At 40.0% G+C, this 27,720-nt stretch overlaps 1 long non-coding RNA gene across 1 annotated transcript in view; it reads left to right on the plus strand.

Moving 5' to 3' along the window:
- The first annotated feature begins 641 nt into the window (after positions 1 to 641).
- The window catches only part of LOC126996933 (uncharacterized), a 152,894-nt gene continuing 125,815 nt past the window's right edge, over positions 642 to 27,720 (plus strand). Inside the window, exons 1-2 of the long non-coding RNA XR_007751758.1 lie at positions 642 to 821; positions 21,532 to 21,608. This is a non-coding gene — a long non-coding RNA (uncharacterized LOC126996933). The remainder of the gene's footprint in view (positions 822 to 21,531; positions 21,609 to 27,720) is intronic.

Below are 27,720 nucleotides of genomic sequence, written 5' to 3' on the forward strand. Positions count from 1 at the left end.
CCATAATATTCACGTAAAAGGAATTCTAACTGGTGTGTGACTCGTCCGCCATCAGGGCTAGGCTAATCTGCGTTCTGGCGGGGCCTCGGAAATATAAGTCCTCTGATGATTATAATTATTTTCTACCTTAATTTTAGTTTCCATTTTATTATTGTGATTATTATTGCTCTCACTGGATCATGAAAGACTAATACAATACAAACTGGAGTACTGCTGACACCTTATTGAGACATAAACTAACACGTACAATAGTTTCTTCCTCGGCATTATCTATCTTCACTGTCTATGTCCAGTTCGTTGAGTAATTTTGGTCTTGATAATATGAAAATGTATTGCAGAGGTGATGCAAAAGTGCTGAGAATAAAGTATTTTAATGAACATGAAGGAGCGGGATAGAACGAACGACGCCTGCTGGCCGAGAGAATCATGGCTACCAACTATTCCAAATCAGAGTACAAAAACACGCGCTTCTTCTATTTCTCTACAACTCTCTTGAATCGCATATCATATTAAGATTTCAAACTTAACATATATTGCTTGTTCTCGTGGCATAACCTTCTACTCCCTGAAACAATACAATAAAAAAAATCAGTTTCGTTTATAAGGTTTGTCAGCCTGCCGCAGTGACGTACGAAAGGAACCCCAATGGCCGCAATGGGCGCCAGAGTGAGGGACGCCACGTTAGTCTCATTTACTTATTCGTTTTCCCTTTGAGGCCGCGGTGACACACAGACTAATGGTGCTTCAGTAGACCAGTCCTTGGCTTCTCATCGTATTCAATCATCCTACACGAGTTAGCAGAAATACATAACGCATTTGAGGTAAGTTAAAGCACTTCATCTCGTTTACTCCCTTATCTCTTACTGTTTTCCATTCCCCACTTTTATTATTTTTACTGCACCTCTTGGCAGTCATGTGAGTGTAAATACTATAGATACATTCAAGAGGCAGGGTAAGTTCATGGGTAGTGAGGCGAGGTGGGGTTGGCTTATAGGAGCTGCCTTGTATACGCCAACCAGCCTCTTGCAGACTCCTATGTTCTTCTTAATAACTTGTCCACTCTACTGCCTTTCTTCTTCCTTTCCTCAGTTTTCTTCTTCCACTTCTTTCTATTATCTTCTGTAATCTTCTACCTTTTCTCAATTGTCCTCCTCCGCTTCCTCTTGCTGTCATCTACAATCTTTATCTTCCTTTCTTTCTTTCGTTTGTTTCTTTCTCCTCTCTTACCATCTTTTATCTTCTTCCTTTCCTCAGTTTTCGTCTCCTACAATCTTTTTCTTCCTCTCCTCATTTTTCTTCTTCCTCCACTCCCTCTTACTGTCTTCCACGACCTTTTTCTTCTTCCTTTTTCAATTTCTTCTTCCTCCACTTACTCCTTCTATCATTCTTTTATCCTTTTACTTTTTTTCCCTTCCTCAATTTTCTTATTTATCATCTTCCTCCTCCTCCGCAGCCATAATATGTCTTCCTTATCAGAGCGGTATGATAACATTGTATAATTAAGTACCAACGCTTCGCAAATGCATGTACTTTCACGTTATTTGACTTGCGTTGTTTCTATTTCCAGAGCGATATGTCTTGTGGCCGCTATAATCATTTTCTGTACTAGATCCATATTTAGAGATGACGTAATAAGCACTGATGAGAGAGAGAGAGAGAGAGAGAGAGAGAGAGAGAGAGAGAGAGAGAGAATCAATGTACATGACACGGTAACTATTTTTAGCCTCACCTTTTCGTTACATAAGGAAGTGAAAGCCCTGTGGTTGCTATTCCTGTCGCCTCTTAAGATAACATAGCTATAAATTATGGATGTAGTTCAAGATTACTGTAATTAGGCTACCATCATTCATTTTGTTTACCGAAGACCAATGTTGAGATATGGATTTAGTGGAGCGGACAGTATTAGGCTACAGATGAAAAGCAAATTAATCAATGACATTTTCGTTGCTGAACAGTATTGGATATTTTTTGCTGATAGCCTATTTCTTGATGATAATCTTACTAATAAGTTGTTTTTTGTACCTTTGCGAATTGTGTTTTTTATATGAAATTTAAAAGGCTTTCGTAGGAGCTTGGGGCATTTCCAGGGGTAGTTTTATGACCCTGGTCGTAGTGTGACCCTAATTCCGTACCGTGATTTTAATAAAACATTCATTATAACCCGACTGATCTCCTTTTTTAATAGTTTTTGTGAGAGGTGGAAGCGTCTAAGGAAAACCACCTAAAAATCGTTAACTGGCGACTTAACGTTTGTCACAGCCCACGCACAGGCTTACGGGATGTTAGAAGGTTAATTGAAGGAAGTTATTTTTGTTCACGGTAACTCTTTGACGTGGGAAAGGGTGAGAGAGGGTCGGTGTTACAAAAGGAAGCCTCGTCTCTCTCTCTCTCTCTCTCTCTCTCTCTCTCTCTCTCTCATGTTCCTTCCTATTCAGACTTCCCTATTTTTTCTCTCTTCTGTTACCGTCCTTCATTATCGTTCTCCCTCTCCCATCTTCTTTCCTTCCTCCCTTCATTGCTTTTCCATTTTTTCCATTTTCCTTTCTTTTCTCCGCTTCCTCGTTCTCCTCCTCCTATTTTCTTCTTCAATGTCTTCCCTCCTTTCTTCGCAACCTCTTTCTTAGCTCGTAAATGCAGCATCTCCTTATTACCTTCTCCCTCCTTCTCATCCTGTACCTTCTTCTTCCCTTCTTCAGCCCCCTCATTGATAAGCCTCCTTCCATTAGCGTCTTCTGTCTATGGTTCTTCTTTATTTCCTCCTTCCCCCTTTACAAAGACGCCCTCATTATCTGTTCCATCAGCTCCTTACTCATATTTCTCGCCTTCCCCCTTCACCTTCATAATTTCTGCCTCTCGTATATGTTATTAACTTCTTCCTTCCTCTACTCACTCCGTCGTTTCATAAAATCTACACACGCTAATAACACCTTCATAATATTTTGTTCATTTTGTTTCTTTACTTCTATATTTTTTTTTTTTTTTGTCTCGTAAACTCCATATTTTTTTTCAGTCTTCTATTATCACTATTTCAATGCAGCTCTCACTAACATCTTAATTAATTTTTTTTCGTTCATTCATTAATATTTTTTTCTCTTTCATCTCATTAACTTAATTTTTTTTAGCTTAACATTTTTTCTTTCATTTCATCGCTTCTTAAATTAGCCATGACACTAATTAACTTATCTCATTATTTCTTCACTTTTATTTCTTCCTCTTCTTGCTCATAGGCACTGTATTTTTAACTTCTGTAAGGCTTTTTCGATCATTTTATATTCCTGAACTCTCTTTCAGCTCATTATATCCATTTTTAGCTCCTGTTTCCATTGTTTCATTCACTTCACTGCTAAATTTAGCCAAGACACTGATTAACTTGTATTTCATTAGTTCCATGCTCTTATTTCTTCCTTCCTTCCCTCCTTCCTTCCTTCCTTTTTTACCATCTCTTAATTCATTCCCTTCTTCACTTCTATAACTAGCCATGGCACTAACCAACACATTTCATTAGTTCCACGTTTTTATGTCTTCCTTCCTTCCATCTTCCTTTCTTCCTTCCTTCCTTCCTTCTTTCTCTCCTTTCTTATTCTTTAGCTTCCGTTACCGCTGCTTCTTCATTCACTCCATCGCTTTTCAAGAATAATCAAGACACTGATCAACATATTACATTAATTATTTTTTCACAATTCTCTCTTCCTTCCTTTTTATTCTATTCTGCCTTCTATTTTTCCTTCTTTCTTCCTTTCTTGAGCTCCTTCCTTCCTTCCTTCTTTCTGTACTTCTACCTCATAAGCCCCATACTGTGACCTTCTGTAATCCTTCTTTTCTCTCCTCATCTCCTCAGCTCACATCCATGCACTGACCACCTGTCGCAGCCTCCACACCTTGACCTTATCTCACCTTCCCTTTCGCCAGGTAGGATAATCAGCTTTTCCTGGGATGATTCGCTCTCTAACACCTGACCTTTACTACCTGTTCCCTGGGATAGAAGCTCTGTAGAGAGTGAAAGTGCAGAGGCGAGAGATATATAGATAGCCTAGTAATAGTTCTCTCTCTCTCTCTCTCTCTCTCTCTCTCTCTCTCTCTCTCTCTCTCTCTCTCTCTCTCTGTTGTCTGTCTGTCTCTATTTATCTATCTATATCTATCTATCTGTCCATGTGTGTGATAATTTTATTAGCTTAAATCTGATAACAAAGAGTGATATTCTCTCTCTCTCTCTCTCTCTCTCTCTCTTATTTACGTTATATAATCTCTTTTGCTTATGGGCGAGGTTACGTAACTGCTCGGTCGGTCACACACACACACACGCATACACACACACGCACACACACAGCTATGTAGTTCGTCATTTCACCTTTACTCAAATATTTTCATCACATCGGTTTCACAAATGTTGTTAAGTGCATACCTCACACTAATTGAACAACTTTGCACTTTTGAACGCCATCGACGAAGCAAAGAATTTCATTAGGGTAGTACATTAGATAATTTGATTGGATTACATAATTATTGACCGCAAAATCCAACACGCTAACGCACTGCAATGACTTTTTTTTTGTTGTCGTTGCACTTTAGTTTAAGTGCACACCAGCATTATATCGTAAACTTACAACGTATTATCTCGTCATCTCTTATTTTATTCACATTATCGACAACCGCATTAGAATTATATGTCAAAAAGTTTAATGTCAATGTATTACCTCATTTTTGTTCCCATACATAGATCATCCCGTCGTATGTCTCTTTTTACTGAAAACTTTAAATCATATCACTAGACTTTCAAACAACATTTCTACTCCCAATCATTTTTTTCTGGTTACCTATACCTGGAATATTGTTTTACCTCATTTTTGTTCCTGTGTATAGACCAGCCCTTCGTCTGCCTATCTGTATTGTAAACTTTAAATCATATCAGTAGACTTTGATGCAAAACTTTTACATCGAGTCAATTTTTTCTGGATACAAATACCTGGAATATCATTGTTTTACCTCATTTATGTTCCCATATATAGACCAGTCCGTCGTCTGTCTATCTGTATTGTAAACTTTAAATCATATTATTAAACTTTCAAACAAAACTTCTACATCGAGTCAATTTTCCTGGTTGTCAATACCTGGAATATCATTGTTTTACCTCATTTCTGTTTCCATATATACACCAGTCCATTGTTTGTCTCTTTCTTTACAGTAAACTATAAATGATATCACTAGACTTTCATACAAAACTTCTACACCCAGCCATTTTTTTCTGGTTACCAATACCTGGAATATCATTATCATTATCATTTCCAGCCATTATATACTGCACGACAAAAAAGCTTCCCCCACTGTCTCCACCTCTCTAATGTTAATGTATTCAATCCTGCTCGGTAAATGCTTTTATTTCATTTCCACACATGGTTATCGCTCTGCCGTGATATATATAATTTCTTGTTTGGCACTCAGTTACTCTGGTTGTTCGTCTGTTATCAGTTCAACGTGTGATATGATCTGTTTAAGTACGTTTCTTACTCATAATCGTTATTAGAGCAGCTTCATCCCCTCTCTGATTCCTATCCTTAATGAGAGGAGGAAAAGAGAAATTAAAGGAGGAAATTGGAAAATGAGAAGGGGAAGAGTAAAATTTTGATAAGTAAAACAAATAGAGATTTAAATAAAGAATTATAGGAGAAAGCAGAAAAATGAGAAGTGAAAAAAATGAAAGCAGGATGTGGAAAATAAGAAAAAGTGTCCCTAGGAAGTTGAAAATAAAAGGAGAAGGAGGGGAAAATAGGAAATGGAAAGCAAGGGAGTTTTGGAGAGGAGCAGAAACAGTTTTGAAGAAGGAAAAGGAAGGGATTGAAACATTTTTGGAGAACCCTGTAGAGTAAAGCGCCACAGTGTCCCTAGGAAGTTGAAAATAAAAGGATTAAAGAGGAGAAACTAAGAGGAAGAAGAGGAAAGGAAGGGTTTTTCTAAGAGAGAGGAGTAGAAACAGTTTTGGAGAAGGAAAAGTAAGGGAAGGGAACATCTTTTTGGAGAACCCTATAGAGTAAAGCGCCACAGTATCCCTAGGAAGTTGAAAATAAAAGGATTAAAGAGGAGAAATTAAAAGGAAGAAGAGGAAAGGAAGGGATATTTTTAGAGAGAGGAGCAGAAACAGTTTTGAAGAAGGAAAAGGAAGGGAAGGGAACATTTTTTGGAGCACCCTATAGAGTAAAGCCCGGTGTCCCTAGGAAGTTGAAAATTAAAGGATTAAGAGGAGAAAATAAAAGGAAGAAGAGGAAAGGAAGGGATATTTTTAGAGAGAGGAGCAGAAACAGTTTTGGAGAAGGAAAAGGGAAGGGAACAATTTTTGGAGAACCTTATAGAGTAAAGCGCCAGCGTTCCTTGGAAGTTGAAAATAAAAGGATTAAGAATAGAAAATAAAAGGAAGAGGAGGAAAGGAAGGGCTATTTTTAGAGAGAGGAGGAGAAACAGTTTTGGAGAAGGAAAAGGGAAGGGAACATTTTTGGAGAACCTTATAGAGTAAAGCGCCAGTGTTCCTTGGAAGTTGAAAATAAAAGGATTAAGAATAGAAAATAAAAGGAAGAAGAGGAAAGGAAGAGATATTTTTAGAGGGAGGAGCAGAAACAGTTTTGGAGACGATAAGGGAAGGGAACACTTTTTAAGAGAACCCTATAGAGTAAAGCCCAGTGTCCTTAGGAAGTTGAAAATAAAAGGAGGAAGAGGCAAAAAATAAGAAGAAGTAGAAAGGAAGGGATATTTTTAGAGAGAGGAGCAGAAACAGTTTTGGAGACGATAAGGGAAGGGAACACTTTTTAAGAGAACCCTATAGAGTAAAGCCCAGTGTCCTTAGGAAGTTGAAAATAAAAGGAGGAAGAGGCAAAAAATAAGAAGAAGTAGAAAGGAAGGAAAAGAGAGGACAATATACAGTTTTGAAGAAGGAAGAGGAAGGGATTGAAACATTTTTGGAGAACCCTATTGAGTAAAGCGCCCCAGTGACACACGACCCCTGTACTCCAACCTCCCAATCCAGTCTGTCCCGTTCGTCTCCATAGCGGTCAGTGATTCACGCTCGCAATACCCCCGCCTATGGGAGCGCCGCCACACGCCTCACGCTAATAGGACACTTGCTCCACTGTCCTTCACGCTTCGAATAACAGTAACTCGGGCAGCCTGGTGACCCTCGAACGCATGGGAAAGGAAAACTGGCTGACTGGCTGGTGATGATTGGGTTGCCCATTATCGGTGTCTACTGTTATTTTTTATCTTTTTTACAGCAATGGAAAAGCTCAAGGGCAAAACTAAGAAACAGGATATAAAAAAGTCCCGCTGATCGTTGTTCTCGTAGTAGAAAGAGAGGGTCAAATACGGAGAGGCAATTTAAGAATCAATCGTGGGTAGAATGCGACAAATAAATGATGAGAAAGAACACGTGAAAATTGGATATTGAAAAGTTGGATAGATGAAATTAATGGATACATTATAATAATTGGATATATATATAAAAGTAATACTGAACACACACACACACACACACACACACACAGACACACACACGGAATTAATGAATAAATATAAATAGATAAATAAATGAATGAATGAATAAATAAATGAATAAAAATGAAAATATAAATAAATTGAGCTTGATAATGAATTGTTTTAATTGCGTTTTTACTACTTTTCAATATTTTTGAGCGAGCGTGGTTGTGGGTCAAATACTAATACAAAAATAAAGTTCAGAAAAGTTCAAATATAAGCTTAAACGTAAAGTATTTGTCGTATAGTGCTGAAACTCACTTAGAGATATGCAAAATTGATGATAGTACTTTTTTTCTCGTTTTCGAAGGTATTTAGATATGATACGATTCCCTTGACATCCACAGCAGCCACGGTAAACTGAAAACGACGAACATTTCACTGTATTATATAAAGGTATTTGTTGTATAGTCTTCAAGCTCACTTAGAGATATGCAAATTGCTGATAGAACTTTTATCTCTCGTTTTAGAAGATGATTAACTATGATATGATTTCCTTAATATCCAGAGCAGTCATGTTAAATTGAAAACGATGACCATTTCACTGTATTATATAAAGGTATTTGTTGTATAGTCTTCAAGCTCACTTAGAGATATGCAAATTACTGATACAACCTTTTCTCTCGTTTTAGAAGGTGACTATGATTTGATTTATTTGATATCCAATGCAGTCATGTTAAATTGAAAACGCTAATCAATTCACTGTATTATGTAAAGGTATTTGTCGTATAGTGTTCAGGCTGACTTAGAAATATGCAAATTACTGATACAACTTTTTCTCTCGTTTTAGAAGGTGACTATGATTTGATTTCCTTGGCATCACGGTAAATTGAAAACGCTAATTATTTCAGTGTATTATGTAAAGGTATTTGTCGTATAGTGTTCAGGCTCATTTAGAGATATTCAAATTACTGATCCAACTTTTTTTTTTCTCGTTTTAGAAGGTGATTCACTATGATATGATTTATTTGACATCCAATGCAGTCATGTTAAATTGAAAACGCTAATCATTTCACTGTATTATGTAAAGGTATTTGTCGTATAGTGTTCAGGCTCACTTAGAGATATTCAAATTACTGATACAACTTTTTTTTCTCGTTTTAGGAGGTGATTCACTCTGACATGATTTATTTGATATCCAGTGCAGTCATGTTAAATTGAAAACGTTTATCATTTCCATGTAATATGTTAAAGTATTTGTCGTATAGTCTTCAAGCTCTCTTAGAAATATGCAAATTGCTGATATTTAGCCAGAGTGAGGCAGGTTGTGCAAGTTTCCTTCGTTAAAGCAGAAAATTATATAGCTTCATGATATACTAAAGTGTCCCCTACATCCATCCTCAAGCACGTAAAACTAAAAATAAGCCTTCGTCGGGTTAGTAATTGAAAACGATAACCATGTCACTATATTGTGTTTAGCCAGAGTGAGGCAGGTTGTGCAAGTTTCCTTCGTTAAAGCAGAAAATTATAAAGCTTCATGATATACTAAATTATTCACTACATCCATCCTGAAACATGTTAAGCTGAAAATAAGCCTTCGTCGGGGTAGTAATTAAAAACGATAACAATGTCACTATATTATGTTTAGCCAGAGTGAGACAGGTTGTGCAAGTTTCCTTCGTTAAAGCAGAAAATTATAAAGCTTCATGATATACTAAATTGTTCACTACATCCATCCTGAAACATGTTAAGCTAAAAATAAGCCTTCGTCGGGGTAGTAAGTAAAAACAATAACCATGTCACTATATTGTGTTTACCCAGAGTGAGGCAGGTTGTGCAAGTTTCCTTCGTTAAAGCAGAAAATTATATAGCTTCATGATATACTAAAGTGTCCCATACATCCATTCTGAAGCACGTAAAGCTAAAAATAAGCCTTCGTCGGGGTAGTAATTGAAAACGATAATCATGTAACTATATTATGTTTAGCCAGAGTGAGGCAGGTTGTGCAAGTTTCCTTCGTTAAAGCAAGAAATTATATATCTTCATGACATACTAAATTGTCCCCAACATCCATCCTGAAACATGTAAAGCTAAAAATAAGTCCTCGTCGAGGTATTAATTAGAAAAAAGTGCGCGCGTGATAATCGAGCAGGCAATTACAGGAGCTTCCCAGAACTGATGGAATCTATACGACTGGCGAATATTTTTGAACGGGCATTTTCCATTACTTGTGTGTGACCGTTTCTATTAACCGGAGGACGCGGCGCTGCTTCCCATAATGCGTTCGTCCCCTCCCATTACTTTTAACGCTGATCCCGCCATTAGAGAATTTTGAAATCATCCCAAACTTAAAAAAAATAAATCCACGTTGGTTTCATACACACACACACACACACACACACACACACACACACACACACACACACACACACGTCATTCTTCCTACATTTCTTTATCTATAATTTTTTTTTCCTTCCTTCCTTCTTCATATTCTCCATCTCTCTCTCTCTCTACACACACACACACACACACACACACACACACACACACACACACACACACACACACACATACACGAAACTCTCATAAGCGTTTCCTTTGTCACTATAATGTTTCACTTTAATATTTGTATCTTTATTAGCAATTCTCTCTCTCGGAAGCATATAATTTCCTAGATGATTTTTTCCATAATAAAATATCTTTGTTGACATTGAATTGATTGACTTCCGTATTTATTTGTTTATTTTAATCATTCTTTTGGGTAGAGGAAATATGAAGTAGTAGTAATAATAGTAGTAGTAGTAGTCGTAGGCACGGTATTAAGTATGGTACGGAGATGAGCACTGGAGCCACGCGCAGCTATAGTGTATGCACCCAACCTTACTATTATGAAGGACTAGGAAATATCTAACCTTTACATCGTCTATTTTGGGCCAAGGCTATAACCCAATTCCACACAAGCTCACATGCCTCTCAACCTTCAACGAAAAAAAAGAAAAAAAAACATCCAGAACTCTAAAAAGAAATCCTTCCCACCCAACACCCACCAAAAAAAAGCACCCAAATGTATAAAACTTAAAAGGCATTAGCGATCAAAGAACACTGAAGGCGGAGCAATTAGTGGCGGGTCTAACCGGTGCCAGAAGGAGATCAATGAGCGTCCTTTCACGGGTGTATAGTGGGCGCCCCCGACGTCTCCCTCCTCTGCGCCGCGCCCCTTCCTCCTCATCCGCCGGAGCATCAATGGGCCCCTGATGGACTGCCTCGCACACCAGTCACGCCCAATATCCCGCAATTTCCAGACGGACGAGAAAAATCATGCGAGGTAAAAGGGTTTATTTGCGCATCGTGAAAAATTATTAGATGTAGATGATGGTGGAGGTGGTGGTGGAGGTGGTGTTGAGGAGGCGCCTCGCTGGTGTTGTTGGTTTTGGTGTTAGTGGTATTGATAGTACGGGTTCTACTACTATTATTTTTTTCTTTTCTTACAATTACAACCAGTACTTTAGCTATTATTATTTCTACTACTACTATACTACTACTACTACTACTACTACTACTATTACGACTTCTACTACTGTTGGTCCTGCTCCTGTTGCTGAAACTACTACTACTGCTACTACTACTACTACTACTACTACTACTACTACTACTACTACTACTACTACTATCACTACTACTTCTATCATACTTTTACTATTTCCACCTCATCCTCTACCATTGCCACCATCACCACCACCACCACCACCATCATCACCACCACCACCACCACCACGATTGCTTCTACTACCGCGAAACTACCCCAACAATTTGCTGGCATATTCGAAACTTTGGTGAAGCGCAGCCATTCCGAGCCAACAAGTCCCCCAGAATAAACATTAAACACTCGACTGGGTTAATAGATCGTCGAACGGCTCCTCTGAACGGCCCGACACCTTTGGAGCGAATAGAGGAATTTCAATTGATACCGTTTACATCATTGCTCCGATAGGAATATTTTAGTCGTGTTATCTATTGGTTGTTATGGAGAGGCTGAGGGTGATAAAAAAGGGAAAAAATAGAAAGAAAAAAAAACCGGTGAGATTAATAAACAAACTAAACATAGGAAGAGAGATAGGAAGGAGAGAGTCCAGAAATAACTAAAGATAGGAATCCAGGAAGAAAGAGAGGAAGGAAAGAAGAACGAAGGAAGGATGAGAGGAAAAAGGGGAAGAAGGAAAAAGGAGGATAAGTAAGACATAGTAAAAAAAAAATATGAATGGATGTTATCGAAGAAGGGAAGCATGGAAGACAGTAAGGACGGGAAGGAAGAAAGAGAGAAAGAAAGAAGGAAAGGAAAAGAAAGAAGATAAGCAAGACGCAGTAAAAAAGAATGAATGGTCGCTATGGATTGAAAGAAGGACAGAAGAATGGAAGAAAAGAAGGAAGGAATGGACGGAAGGAAGGAATTAAAGAAGGAACTAGGAAAGGATAAGAAGAAAGATAAGTTAAACAGTAAAAATGGATGAATGATTGTAATTTGAGACAGGAAGTATGGAAGCTAGCAAGGAAGGCAAGATCTAAAGGAAAACAGGAAAAAGAAAACAAGTTGAGAGTAGATTGAAAGTACTAAAAATGAAGGAAACGATATTAAAACAGATACAGACTGACTCCTATAAACCTCTAGTGTAATATACCAACAGGTGAACAGGTGTATACTTAAATCTTCAGGTGTGCTCTTGGGTTACCGGATAAGGGGCAAGGTGTAGCCCGTGTCAGTCGAGGGGCCACAATTTACCTTTCCGAACCGTTCTTGAGATTAATGGAAATGGGAAGTGGGTTTATAGGCGGTAGGTACAGAGAGAGAGAGAGAGAGAGAGAGAGAGAGAGAGAGAGAGAGAGAGAGAGAGAGAGAGAGAGAGAGAGAGAGACAGAAGAGAAGAGGAAGGTAATAGGAGGTGAGAGAGGAGAGAGAGTGAGAGAGAGAGAGAGAGAGAGAGAGAGAGAGAGAGAGAGAGAGAGAGAGAGAGAGAGAGAGAGAGAGAGAGGGGGAGTAGAGAGAAGGAGGAAGAATGAATGAACAGGCGCGCGGAGAAGAGAGGGAAAAAAAGAGAGAGAGAGAGAGAGAGAGAGAGAGAGAGAGAGAGAGAGAGAGAGAGAGAGAGAGAGAGAGAGAGAGGGGGGGTAATAGAGAGAAGGAGGAAGAATGAAGGAAGAGGAGCGCGGAGAAGAGAGGGAACAACGGAGAGAGAGAGAGAGAGAGAGAGAGAGAGAGAGAGAGAGAGAGAGAGAGAGAGAGAGAGAGAGAGAGAGAGAGAGAGAGAGTTGCGAGGTACGCAGCTTCCATCCCTAAGCCTTGCCAATACCTGTTTCAACTACTTGTTATTAAGTGGGAGAGAGAGAGAGAGAGAGAGAGAGAGAGAGAGAGAGAGAGAGAGAGAGAGAGAGAGAGAGAGAGAGAGAGAGAGAGAGAGAGAGAGAGTCATGTATAGGTAGATAAACTAGACAAACAGGCATATAATTATATAACGTATCGAAGAAGAAAAAGACAGACATAGAGAGAGACACAATAACAAACCAACCAACCAACAGATATAAAGACAGACAAACACACACAAAAATACACCAAGAAATACACCTCAACACTTCTTCTTACAAAAAAAAAAAAAAAAAAAATGACCCCCTCTTCCTCATCTCCACTCGAGCCGCTCCATTCATCCTCCTCTATACCCTTCTTCAACCCTTCAGGCATACCCACTATACACACACTATATGTTACACCACCCTCACTGTCACAACCACGGCGCCTACACTACACCGCTGGAGGGGCGAGGCGATGATCCCCCTCTGTTTTCCTTCCATTAACCCAAGACAGAGTTTCAAGCAGCATCGAGCTCTTCCTCTCCCACCTGTGCGAGTTCGAGTGTGTTATCAATGTCTATGTTCTCACTTCGAAGGTTCACCCATCCTTGAGGTCGCCTTGGAGGAGTCGGTTCGCTTGTCTTGGCTGTTGGTTGGGTTCGCAAGGTTAGGTTAGGTTAGGTTTGGTTAGGTTAGGAATGGTTTGGTTTGGTCCTCCTCGTCCGTGTTTTCTTAAGGGAGACTAAAGGGTTTGTGTGTTAGTCTTGGGTCTATAATCATTTTCTTTGGCCACTTCGATGTTTCCCTGGCTTTGGGAGTGGCTGTGTGTGGTGTGGGTGTTTTTGTAAGGGTGAATTTGTTGGGTATACTGGTGTAGTGTGTGCGTGTGTGTGTAGTGTAGTTTGTTTTTCATTTATGTGCTGCTTGTTGCGTCAATAGGGTGTCTTGACTGGCCTCTTGTGCGACCCTATCCCGCTGTGGAGCAGACGAATTTAATTTATAGTGGGTGCCATGATATATGACTCGTGTGTGTGTGTGTGTGTGTGTGTGTGTGTGTGTGTGTGTGTGTGTGTGTGTGTGTGTGTTCTTTACCTGTCTCCATACGTATCTTTCCCGGACAGAGCAAACTCGTATAAGGTATCCAGTTTTATGACGTTTTCTCGTATATTCCCGAAAACTCATAAATACACTTGGCGCACACACGATTTCATTCGGTAAAACATGCCATTCGTCAACTGTGTGTGTGTGTGTGTGTGTGTGTGTGTGTGTGTGTGTGTGTGTGTGTGTGTGTGTGTGTGTGTGTGTTGCTATTATTGAGAATATTTGAGAGCTTTGTAAGGGCAGAAAGAGGAGAAAGGAGGACGAGTTGAGTACGACGTCTTTGCACACACACACACACACACACACACACACACACAGGGAGGCGCGTGTAGACAGCCTCGCGAACCCAATCCTTCCTGAAGACCATATAATAAGGTTTTGTCATTTTTCCTTCCCTTCTATTTTGTATTCATGAGAAGAATACCTTGTCATAAACATAATGGAAGTCACCGCCGCCATGGGTACGTTTTATAAATTCTGCCCCCAAAAAATAGATGAAAATGGATAAAATAGATAAATTGGATAGATAGTAAATATATAGTTTGGGATATAATTATAGAAGTAGATGTATAAGTAAGTTGGGATACAAGTATAGAAATGGATATATAAGTAAGTTTTGAATATAAGTATAGAAATGGATATATAAGTAAGTTTTGAATATAAGTATAGAAATGGATATATAAGTAAGTTTTGAATATAAGTATAGAAATGGATATATAAGTAAGTTTTGAATATAAGTATAGAAATGGATTGATAAGTAAGTTTGGGATATAAGTATAGAGGTATAGAAATTATAAACTAGCACTTAAATATCAACTCATTACTACAAAGTCCTATAATTACGTCTTTCTTTACTTCCCAATCCTTCGTTAATCACTACAACATCACGCATCAATATCATCAACACTCCTCCTCATCTAGTTTCAAATGTATAATCTAGCGCTTAAATATCAACTCATTACTACAAAGTCATATATATTTCACCTTCTTTACTTCCCAAGCCTTCGTTAATCACTACAGTATCACGCATCAATATCATCAACACTCCTCCTCATCTAGTTTCATACGTATATAAACTAGAGCTAAAATGTTAATCGCCTCATTACTACACAGTCCAATATCTTCTTTCATTACTTTCCAATCCTTCTTTAATCACTACATTACCACATGTCAACTTCAGCAACAGTTCTTCTCATAAGCCCCGCCAGTAACTACACTTTTTTTAATATAACGCTACATCTCCTTACTGCTAAAATACTAATACACTATGACAGCAAAAGCCAACAAGAAAACGCTATCTTGTGTTTAAGGGACAAGGGGTGAAAGGGCCGGTAGGAAAAAGGGAGGCTGGTTAAGGTCGTTGGGAGCAGATGGGAACCGCATGGGAAAGGTCACTGTAGGAGCTGAAAGGGCAAACGTTTATAAATGTAGATAGGTTGATGGGGAAATACAAAGGACAGAAAAGTGACCAGGAAAGGGAGGGCGGGATGTGGAATAATATAGAAGGGAACCAATGAATATAGTAGGTGATGGGTGTCAGGTAAAGAGTTTTGGAGGAGAGGGAAGACGTGAGGTGAATTTATAGAAGAGAAAACCGCTAGAGAAGTACAGAAACGCATCGATAAAGAACGGTTGATAGAAATTACCATAGTAGGAGAGGGCAGGAGGTCAGTAGGGGAATGTCTGTTAGGTAAAGAATATTGGAAGAGCAAGGGAACGTACTTTGAATTCATAGTTGAGTAGCGAAGGACTGGGTTAGTAGACAAGGCTGGAATCAGTAAAAAACGGTAGATATGAATTGCCAGAGTAAGGGATGCAAGTAAGTCAGTGGGTAAGGCTGTTAGGTAAGGGATACTAGAAGCGTGAAAGGACGTGGGTAGAATTCATAGTAGAGTAGCGTAAGACTGTGTTAGTAGACAAGGCTGGAATCAATAAAGAACGGTAGATATGAACTAGTATGATAGGAGAAGCCAGGAAGTCAGTGTGTAGTGGGTGTTAGGTAAAGGATATTGGAAAAAGGAGAGAACGTGGGTAGAATTCATCGTAAAGTAGCGTAAGACTGGGTTAGTAGACAAGGCTGGAATCAGTGGGAGCTGGGTACGGAATTCTAAAGTAGGAGAGTCGAGGAAGTCAATGAGTAGTGCTTGTTAGGTGTCAAGAATATTAGAAGCGTGAGAAAACGTAGGTTGAATTCATAGTGAAGTAGCGTAAGACTGGGTTAGCAGACAAGGCTGGAATCAATGAGAGCTGGGTACGGAATTCTAAAGTAGGAGAGTCGAGGAAGTCAATGAGTAGTGCCTGTTAGGTGTCAAGAACATTAGAAGCGTGAGAAAACGTAGGTTGAAATCATGGTAAAGTAGCGAGGGACTGGGTTAGTAGACAAGGCTGGAATCAATGAGAACTGGGTACGGAATTCTAAAGCAGGAGAGTCGAGGAAGTCAATGAGTAGTGCCTGTTAGGTGTCAAGAATATTAGAAGCGTGAGAAAACGTAGGTTGAATTCATAGTAAAGTAGCGAGGGACTGGGTTAGTAGACAAGGCTGGAATCAAAGAGAGACGCTGAGTATGGATTTCTTGAGGAAGAGAGGCCAGAAGTCAGTGGGTTATGGGTCAGTTAAGGTATATTAGAAGCGTAAGGGAACATGGGTTGAATTGTAGCGAAAGACTGGGTTATTAGACAAGGCTGGAATCAAAGAGAGACGCTGAGTATGAATTTCCAGAGTAAGAGAAGCCAGAAGTCAGTGGGTTATGGGTCAGGTAAGGTATATTAGAAGCGTAAGGGAACATGGGTTGAATTGTAGCGAAAGACTGAGTTATTAGACAAGGCTAGAATCAAAGAGAGACGCTGAGAGTTTGTATTTCTAGAGTACGGTAAGAGAGGCCAGAATTCAGTGGGTTATGGGTCAGGTAAAGGATATTGGAAGACCGAGGGAACATGGGTTGAATTCATAGTGGCCTGGGTTATTAGACAAGGCTGGAATCAAAGAGAGACGCTGAGTATGAATTTCCAGAGTAAGAGAAGCCAGAAGTAAGTAAGTTATGGGTCAGGTAAAGGATATTAGAAGACCGAGAGAACATGGGCTGAATTCATAGAGGGCTGGGTTAGTGGACAAGTGAACAAGGCTAAGATCAATAAAGGACAGTGTACAGGAATGGCCATAGGAGGGGAGGCCACAACCGGGAGTCAGAGAGCGTGGATGAAGCTTATAACCGTAGAGGACATGGACCAGTGAAGGGAAACGGGGAACAAGGAGTGGATATTAGCAAGGCAGTATGGAGGAGGAGAAGGACAGCTATGGGAGTGGAGGGAAGATGAAGGAACGCAATGAAAAAAGGAATATATAAAGTGTTCTAGGTAGGCAACTTGCAGGAGGAGAAGGACAGCTATGGGAGTGGAGGGAAGATGAAGGAACGCAATGAAAAAAGGAATATAAAAAGTGTTCTAGGTAGGCAACTTGCAGGAGGAGAAGGACAGCTATGGGAGTGGAGGGAAGATGAAGGAACGCAATGAAAAAAGGAATATAAAAAGTGTTCTAGGTAGGCAACTTGCAGGAGGAGGAGGACAGCTATGGGAGTGAAGGGAGGATGAAGGAACGCTATGAAAAAGAGAAGAAAAAAGGCCTTTGAAGAGTCACGTTGGTAAGAGAAGGAGGAGGAGGAGGAAGAGGAGGACAGAAAGGGTAGTAAAGAAGGCAAAACAGGTCACTAGAACAGGCCAGATTTTTGTTCAGTAAAGGAAGCAGCGCAAGGGCAAAAAAAATAAAATAAATAAAGAAAGAAAAAAGAAGTCCGCTAATATGTGCCCCTGTGAAAAAGAGTTTAGAAGAGTGGCCAAAAGAGAGGTCAATTTCGGGAGGCCAGATTTGATAGAGGGAGGACCGAGGGTTAGGGAAGGAAGGAAGGAGACGAGGTACATTGAGTGGAAAAGGACAAGAGAACGGAGAGGAAGGAAGAGAAAGTTAAAGGGGACAGGAAGACTACAGGATGGCTATTGAAGTAGGCGAGCGGCTGAGGCAGTGAAGAGAGAAGATTGAGGATTGGAGAAAAAGGAAAACGAAATCCCTTGTGAGACGTTGAGTGGAAGAAAACGGATGTAGAAGTAGAGAAGAGAGATCTTGGAAAACTACGAGAGGGTTCAGTTGTAGGAAAAAGAGATACCTTGAAAGAAACGTTGGATGTAAGAGACCAGATAAAGTAGAGAAAAGAAAACTAGGAAAAATACGACGAGAGAGTTTAGCAGTAGAGCATAACAAGGATTTAGAGTCGATGAATAAAAGAAAACAAGGAAGGAGACTACGAGAGAGTTCAGCAATAGAGAATAACAAGGATATAGAGTCGATGAATAGAAGACAACTAGGAAAAGACTACAAGAGAGTTCAGCAGTAGAGAATAACAAGAATTTAGAGTCGATGAATTAAGGAAACGAAAAGAGAAAGGGTGAGAAGTGAGCAGGAAACGAAGTATATATAGGCCAGAACAAAATTACTTTACAACATACAGAAATACTGGACCATGTTACGTTGCAGAGGAAGGAAGGGCAAGAGATTACAGCGGTGGAGGGTTACAGTGCAGGACAAGAATAAATGATGGCTTGAAAGGGGAAGGATAGGCACGTGGAGACTAGTACTGGGCTAGGACGACAGAGAGAGAGAGAGAGAGAGAGAGGGAGAGAGGGAGGTGGGAAGACAAGGGGTAACTGAAATGAAAAAGCAAAGAGAGTAGATGGAGGGAATAGTAATGATAGAAAGAGGGAATAGAGTTTTGAACGTAATGATTGGTTGAAAAGAAAATGAGGGTAATAGACAGGCATAGGTTGGAGGTATTGATATAGTAGTATTGTAATAATAGAAAGAGAGAAAAGAGTTTAAAATGTAATGATTGGTTGAGGAGAAGATGAGTTTAACAGACAGACATAAGTAGGGAGTTTTGATATAGTAGTATTGTAATAATAGAAAGAGAGAAAAGAGTTTAAAACGTAATGATTGGTTGAGGAGAAGATGAGTTTAACAGACAGACATAGGTTGGGAGTTTTGATATATTAGTATTGTAATGATAGAAATAGGGAAAAGAGTTTAGAACGTAATGATTGCTTGAGAAGAAAATGAGGGTAACAGACAGACATCGGTAAGGAGTTTGATATAGGAAGACAAGGGGGCTAATTGAAAAGCCAAATAGATAAGATGGACCGAAGTAGTAATGACAGAAAGAGAGAATGGAGTTTAGAATATAATGTTTGACAAGTAAGTAGCAAGACGGTGAGGTTAATGGATACATAGGATAGGAAGCTAAGGTGGGTAGGAGAATAGTGAAGGTGATACAAAAAGACACTGGAGAGGAGGACAAAGAGAGAGTAGATAGATAGATACAGAGGCAATGGAGTTTAGAATATAATGTTTGACAAGTAAGAAGAAAGAGGGTGAGGTTATTGGATACATAGGATAGGAAGCTAAGGTGGGTAGGATAATAGTGAAGGTGATACAAAAAGACACTGAAGAGGGGGACAAAGAGAGACTAGATAGATAGATACAGAGACAATCGAGTTTAGAATATAATGTTTGACAAATAAGAAGAAAGAGGGTGAGGTTATTGGATACAAATGACAGGAAGCTAAGGTGGGTAGGAGAATAGTGAAGGTGATACAAAAAGACACTGAAGAGGGGGACAAAGAGAGAGTAGATAAATAGATAGATAGACACAGGCCGTGGCAGTGTGGAAGGGCAGAAAGAATAGGGTACCAGGAAACGAGAGAGCTATGTGTAGAGGGGAGGGAGACATATTGTAGCTGGAATATGAGTACAAAAGGGAGAGGTGAAGGATGGTAGACACGAGGACTAGACGCAAATGGGTTCTGGAAAGGAAGAAATATGTAAAGACAGATGACTTGATATACGAACTAAGAATGAAAAAGTGAAAACCAGAGCCGAAATACTGTGGTAGGGGTGAAGAATGGGAGGCTGCAGTACTGGAGACAAATTGGTTCTGAAAAGCAAAATGATTTAAGACAATTAACAGATATACGAACTTAAAAGGAAAAGATGAAGAAGAGCAGGGACGAAATGCTGTTATAGGGAAAGAGGAGGAGGAGTACGTTGAACTTTGAAGCCGAATAAAAAACGAGAAGCAAGAAAGATTTACACAGATAGATTGATTCAAGAGCCATCAGAGCAATGAAGGATGGAAAGTAAGGAAGAAACATTGTAGTAGGATGAAAGGAACGAGAGGGTAGAGGACTTTGAAGGCATATAGACACTAAAGGCCAGAAATATTTAAACAGTTAACATGATATACGAACTTAAAAGGAAAAGATGGAAAGCAAGGGAGAAACACTGTAATAGGATGAAAGGAACGAGAGGGCGGATAACTATGAAGGCATATAGACACTGAAAGTCAGAAATATTTAAAGACAGTTAACTTGATATACGAACTTAAAAGGCAATGATGGAAAGCAATGACGAAACACTTTAGAAGGATGAAAGGAATGAAAGGGAGGAGGACTATGAAGGCAAATAGGTTCTAGAAAGCAAGATATATTTAAAAACAGATAAAGATAGCTTGTATAAGAAAGATGGTGTAGTAAGGTGAAAGGAAGGAGAAGCTGTTGGAGTATGAAGGCAAACAGGCTCAGAAAGGAAGACAGGTAAAGGCCAGATAGCTGTTAAATGAACGTGGAGACTAATGAAAGACGTAAGACCAGCGAAGCGAAGCGGTGTGAGGGAGAAAGGAGAGGGGAAGATGTGCCATTAAGGAAGCCAACATATATCACTGGGAAGGGGTGATGGAGTGCGATCAGGGAGACACTTTCACACCCAATCTGTACTCCTCTAATAAAGAATTGATAGTCTCTCTTTGGGGATGGGAGGGAGGTGGTGTGAGCAAGCTGTGAGTTATTGCTCCTTGGTCACACGTGCTAGCTGCCTGCCTGCTGTCCACTCGCCTGACAAATAGCCCAGCGTTCTGCCTGAATCTGACACACACCCCTCCTTCTCTCCCTCCTCCCCACCCCGTCCAACACACCTGAGCTACACGAAATACAGGTATACCGCAAATATGTTCACCTGTATTCACCTGTGCAATATATAAATTTAGGCTACTCTTACTTATTGTTTTATTTTATTAGCTTCTTTGGGGTCCTGTAAATATGTTCACCTGTATTCACCTGTGCAGTATATAAATTTAGGCTTCTCTTATTTTTTTGTAGTTTTTATTAGCTTCTTTGGGGCCCTGTTTGGTCTACCTTTATCTGCAACTTTCCCTTTCATCCTACCTGAGCCACACGGAATACAGGTATACTAATATGTTCACCTGTGCTATATATATTTACTCTTCATATTTGTTTTTATTTTTGTGTTTTGTCGGGATATTTTTTCCTCTTTTTGGGTTCAGTGCGGTCTACGTTTATATGACACTTTCCCCTTCATCGTATTCGAGTCACACGCGCCGAAAAATATTCGCCGGTACAATATATTTAGTCTATTCTTTTTGTTTGTTTATTTGTTTTACCATCTATTTTGGGGTCCTCTGTGGTCAATCTTCATCTGACACACGCCCATCCATCACACCTGAGCCCCACGGAATGCAGGTGTGTTAATAAGTTCACCTGTGCATTATTTTAACTTTATTGTATTTCTTTTTCTAGCATTTGTGGGGGTCCAGCGTGGTCTACCTTCATCTGACGCACGCCCATCCGTCATCCCTGAGCCCCACGGAATGCAGGTGTGCTTCTAATATGTTCACCTGCGCTCCAGATTTTCCTTGATCATTCATATCTATTTTTTCACCTCTCGTTTTATTTATCTCTCTCTCTCTCTCTCTCTCTCTCTCTCTCTCTCTCTCTCTCTCTCTCTCTCTCTCTCTCTCTCTGTTGTCTACCTTCATCTAGCACACCGCCGTTTGTCATGCGAGAGCTTCCTCGAATGCAGTGGATTTAGTTCATTCATTTTCCATCAGGATTTGTTATACTGGGTTGGGTGTACTGACCTTTCCTTAGTATTTGAATGTATTGAGAGATGTACCAGTTCAGGCTTTCGTATCGTTCTTCATTTGGGAGACATGTTATTCTTTCCTTTTATAATTCGGTTTACTTTTTCTTTCCTTGTTTCTTCTTTCTTTTCTCCTTTCTATACTAAGCCCTGTGTCCTTGGGTAATGGGTTATTCCTCCCCCCTTCTTTCTCTGTTAAGCGATCTTTCTAGTTCAGTTCAGTTCAGTTCAGTTGTAGGTCGGGAGTATCGCCTTTGTATCGGCACTCCCTGATGCGTTCTTCTCGTTATCCATATTAAGTGATCGATCATTCATCAGCGTAGAACAGATTAGGAGTAAAAAAAGTCTTGCTCGCCTTCCATCAACTCACATGTTTCCCTTTATCATCGTCTTTCCGCTCTTTGATCTCCTCCACGCTTAGATCCCATTTCACCGTCTGTCACTTACACACACACACACACACACACACACACACACACACACACACACACACACACCTATCATTCCTACACTCCACACTTCGCAGATATTTTACATACCCTGGAGCCCATAGTAACGACCCGCCAGCGATCCTTAGTACCCCCGAGACAGCCCTTCACGTCTGTCTCTATTTGCCGAGCTGAGTAATGCTGGTGAACAAAGACTCTTATACTGAAATGCGACACCATGACAAACTTGACACCTCCTCACACATCAAGACGCCACAAATAAGTCAACACGCGGTAGTATTTTACAGCTTTCTACACATCATTGAATTGAGTTATGGTGTATTGTATGCGAGGTACAGGCGTTGATATTTAGTACACGGAGCATGATTCTACGTCCTGTGTTATTTGGGTAGCTTTTTGTACCTTATTGAATATCTATATATGTATGGCTTGGCGTTACTATGAAATGTCAACCCGCGACGATGCAACGGATATGCGCACCGCAGCCACGCGTATCTATCTGTAGCATATGCCCCCAACTTGACCTTGACCTTCACCACCAACCTTCTTTCATCGACTACAAGCACTCAAGATTATTTACTAGGGCTGTTTTTATTATGAAGGCAGTGATTTATTTATATGCTAACTCAGTGAAAGGGTCGCACCTCGTATATCCAACCTGCTTTTCAAACTTCCAAGTACTCAATATACCCAAGATTGTTTACTACCATAGGGCTTCTTCCTTATGAGGGAAACGATGAATATGCTACCTCAATGAAAGGGTCACACCTTCTATATCCATCCTGCTTTTCCCGACTACGAGTTCTCGATATTGTATACTCAAGATTGTATACTACCATAGGGCTATTTTTTTTTTTTTTATGAAGCAAACGATATACCATCCAACTTACGAAGGGATCACAGCTTACTATCAACACATGAATTGATCAGTTGAACATACGGTATTTAATGAACTTATATATCTTTGGATTCCTGTTATTATATGGTGTTGAAATGTCCATATTCACACGACCAATCCGTCAGCTCAACATGTGGTATTAGACCCTCTCCCACTTCATCAACTCCCTTATGATGTATGGGATTGGAATCGTTACCGTACAATTCAACACGGAACGGGGAACTGATCAGCCCAGCGAGGGGTATTTGATCTGCATCCTGCCACTCTTTGAATTCATATGCGTTGAAAATTAATACCCAACTCTCGACGAGCTTTTTATCCCAACGTGAAATATTTAATCAGCCCACTACCGTCGCTGAATTCTTCATATACACGTTATTCAAATACTAATATGCAATATTCGACGAACCTCTTATCTCAACACCCGGTATTTCAGCATCGTTCGCTTCATTTCATTCACTAAACTATGCGGTACTGCACTGGTTATAATTGGCTCAAGAGTGACCCTCTCTGCCATCTTAATTATGGGGTGAACAAGCACTTAGAAACTAGAACGAAAATAAGAGAAACGGTAATGAAAGAAGAAAATAATAATAGCTATCAGTGAACAGCACAACTCATATCCCAGACAGCGAGAACACATCAGGGAGTGGCGATACAAAAGCAATACTCCAGACCTACAACTGAACTGAACTGAACGGAGATGTACGAAAACAACATAGTCACCGCTGCAAAGGTAATACCCCGCAATCATCATCATCATCTGCTCCACTCCAGTAGTTCATGATGACACGCTAAACACCTTTGGACCCTCTGATAGTTACCGTCGCCCCGTCTTTCTTACCACTGCATTAAGGACCAAAGTTTAAAGCCCCGTTCACACTGTGCCGACTCTGGGCCACGCATGGAGGTGAATTGGTGGAGTCGACACGGCCCACTAATCCCATTCATTGAGGTGAAGCCGACGAGCTGTCAAATTTACGGCCAAAAGAGGGGGGTGGGCGAGCCTGGCCGAGCCCATAAGAGGGAGCCTGACCTGACAACATCTAACACCTGGCAGTAAAAATGACAATTCGGGCGGATTCACTTAATTGGGCTGATGTCGACTTTACCAATTTTACCTCCATGGGCCCACGAAAACCCAGCGACTCGGGGTATATGAGGTTTTGGGTGTGAAATGTTGATGTGAAAGGGTCGCACATGGTCGGAAAGAGGTCTAGAAACGATCGCCGGATTCTGATTCGGCACAGTGCTCAGGGGGCCTAAAAGTCGCTGGGTTGTCGTGGCCCAGAGTCGGCGCAGTTTGAACGGGGCTTTACTTGTTACCAAATAGACTCTTTAGACCCCACACAACAAAACTCAAATGTAAATAACCCGCGGAGGAATACTAGTGACATAAAACAAGGAATATCAATACGTCTTACTCTAGGCCGCGAGTGGCAGGCGAAGAAATAAATGAATTAGGCAGTGTTTCCCCCTTTCATAGAGTAACGTTAGAAGAGTTATAGAGAAAGTAAAGCGGGAATGAACACTTACCAGGGGATTGCTACTGGAGGACGAGGCTTCCATCTATTCCCTCTGTGGCGGTCCTTCCCTTCACGTCCAAAAACACTAATTATCCACACGGGTCAGAGTATTCCCAGGTCCTTAGCACACAAACGCCGAATAATAAAGAATGAAAACACAGGATATTAAAGAAGAAGAAACTGTATAATTAAGAAGAAAACACCGAATAATGAATATGAAAAGTGGGTAACCCGCAAAGTCCGCGGCACGAACGGCACTCCCGACGGCGTTTGAATACGAACTGCAACTGACTCTTCAACGGTCCCCCTGCTCCCTCCCCCTCCCTCTCTCTTCATTATGACGTCATACCCGATAACCAAAAGGCGAATTCCGTCTCCTATTTTTTTTACTACCTTGATGTGTTTAGGAGGAATTCAGTGGGTCATTCTCTGCTACTGTTAATTACTATTGCCACGACAACTGCTACGTACCCTCCACCAATAGTATAATAACGGAGAAAGCAGATTAATTAACCGGTGGTGTAAATTCAAACGGCGCGCGCTAGAACACTCGTCTGCTGACAGGCTCTGACGTCACGCACAGCTGATACCTGAGTGGCCTGAGTTTCTACGCATTTCAGCAGCTGTGTTACCTCGATTTTCTGGATTTTCTCGGTAACGAAGCGTTGGATCACTATTATACTTTGACACGGTTTATTTCACACCTCCGCCTGTCTCGCTGTTTGCCATTTTTCTACCTCAAGTGACGTCTATCCGTGGTGAGTCCTTTTTGTTATTGTTCTATGCTCTTAATTATCCCCCAGGCACAGACGAAGGGCTCGAATGTCATGCCGTGTTTACTAGTGATTGACAGGTTTTCTATGCCGACGCTAAACACTCGTGATCATTTCTTACGGCTGTGGCCATTAAATTACCCTCAGCTTAATACCGATAGGAGACAGAAGGTGACTGAGGAAGGTGTATACAGAGAGGACAGTCCCGACGTCAAGATCTTTAGATAATGCAATTTTTGACCTGCAAGAAGCAACTCAGGATATTCATGAGGAAGAAAAGTAGATGAAGATGACGTGTGCTTTCGACAGACCCTTAGAATTGTTTAGTTTTCATCTGCTTCTTCTTCTTCTTATTATTATTATTATTATTATTATTATTATTTTTCTTCTTCTTTTTCTTCTCCCTCATTGTTTCTCTTCTTCATCACCATCTTTTCATTCATCTTTGTCCATTCGTTTAGCATCTTTTCATCATCATCATCATCATCATTTTTCCCCTGGTTCTTCTTCTTTTTCTTCAGGGGAGCCACTTTTCCTCTTCTTCTTCTCCTTCTTCTTCTTCTTCTTCTTCTTCTTCTTCTTGGTAGCCACTTTTCCGGGCGTCAGTTTCAATTTTGTGTCTCGCGCGCTTCCCTTTGTCCTGAGTAGCTTCTTAAAAGATTTCCTCTCTCCGATCTCTTCCACTTTCCTTCATCCTGTGCTTCCTTTCTTCATTAATTGTTTCTTTCCTTTTATTTGCGATATTGGAGGCAGGACATTTTTCCCTTCTCTCCTCTCCTCGTTCTTTTCCTTTTTCATTAATTCACTCTTAATTTGTTTCCTTTCTTTATTAATTTATTTTCTTCTTTCTGTTTACGATATTGGAGGCAGGACATTTTTCCCTTCTCTCCTCTCTTCGTTCTTTTCCTCTTTCATTCATTCTTTGTTTCTCCTCTTTATTAATTTCTTTCCTTCTTTCTGTTTACGACATTGGAGACAAGCCATTTTTCCTTTTCTTTCTTCTTCTTCTCTTCCTCCCCTTGTTTCCTCTTTATCACTGTTGCCTTCTTTCTTGCTATTAATTTAGTTTTTTCTTCTTCTTTTAGTTGTATATATATTTTTTTTATTTTTTTTTTATTTCATTCACCCACTAATTATTTCCTTTTGTTATTTCCTCTTTTTCATTCATTCCTTCATTCATTCACTATTTTTTCTTCTTTTTCCTTCGTCTGTATTTTTTGTTTTGTTTTTTATTTGTATATATATTTTTTTTCATTCGCTCACTAATTTCTTCCTCTTTTGTTATGTCCTTCTTCCATTCCTTCCTTCATTTATTCACTCATTTTTTCCTGTGTCTTATTCCAACTTCCTTCTGTATTCTTTTCCCTGTTTTTTTTTCGTTTCTTCATTTCTTCTTCCATTCTTTCCTCTCCTCATCCCATTCTCCTTTTATTTCCTCATACTCCCCTGCCTACAACCTCCCTCTGTTTTCTTTTCATCCCCCGAAATTCCCCGCCGCCTCTTTCCTTTCTTTCCTCCACCTCCTTTACTCTCTCTCTCTCCTCTCTCCATCACTTTTCCTCGCCTCTGCATTGTCATTTTTTCCTCCACCATCTTCTCTCCTTCCTTTGTATCTCACCCGTGTTTCCTCCCTCCACTTTCTTTCCCTTTTTTCCTCCTCCTCCGACTCCTCCTCCTCTCAGAAAATTCCGGTGGCTTCCTACTTCGTTTTTTTTTTTTTTATACAATTTTTCATGAAGTCGATTTTTGTTTTCTGTTTCCACTTACTTTCCCTCACTTTTCATTACGTCGGTGTTCTATTTTTCTTTCCTTCCTTCCTTCCTTTCTACTCTAAACTTTTCCTTCATGCTAGAAAAATATAATTACGTACTCACTTTTTTTCGTGTGTGTGTGTGTGTGTGTGTGTGTGTGTGTGTGTGTGTGTGTGTGTGTGTGTGTGTGTGTTTTATTTCCTTCCCTCTTTCCTTCTCTAAACTTTCCCTTCATGCTAGAAAAATATAATTACGTACTCATTATTTTTTTGTGTGTGTTTGTACGTGTGTGTATTCTGTCTCCTCTCTAAACTACACTCGTATTATTATTATTTTTTTTTTTAGTTTCCCTCCTTTCTCCTCTCTTCTATGTCTGTCTATCATGTTCACTCTTCTCTCATATTCCTTTTATTTTCCCTCTTTCCTCCTCTTTTCTGTGTCTCGTTATT

The sequence above is a fragment of the Eriocheir sinensis genome, chromosome 11 (genome assembly GCF_024679095.1).
Source record: "Eriocheir sinensis breed Jianghai 21 chromosome 11, ASM2467909v1, whole genome shotgun sequence".
Taxonomy (NCBI): Eukaryota; Metazoa; Arthropoda; class Malacostraca; order Decapoda; family Varunidae; genus Eriocheir; species Eriocheir sinensis.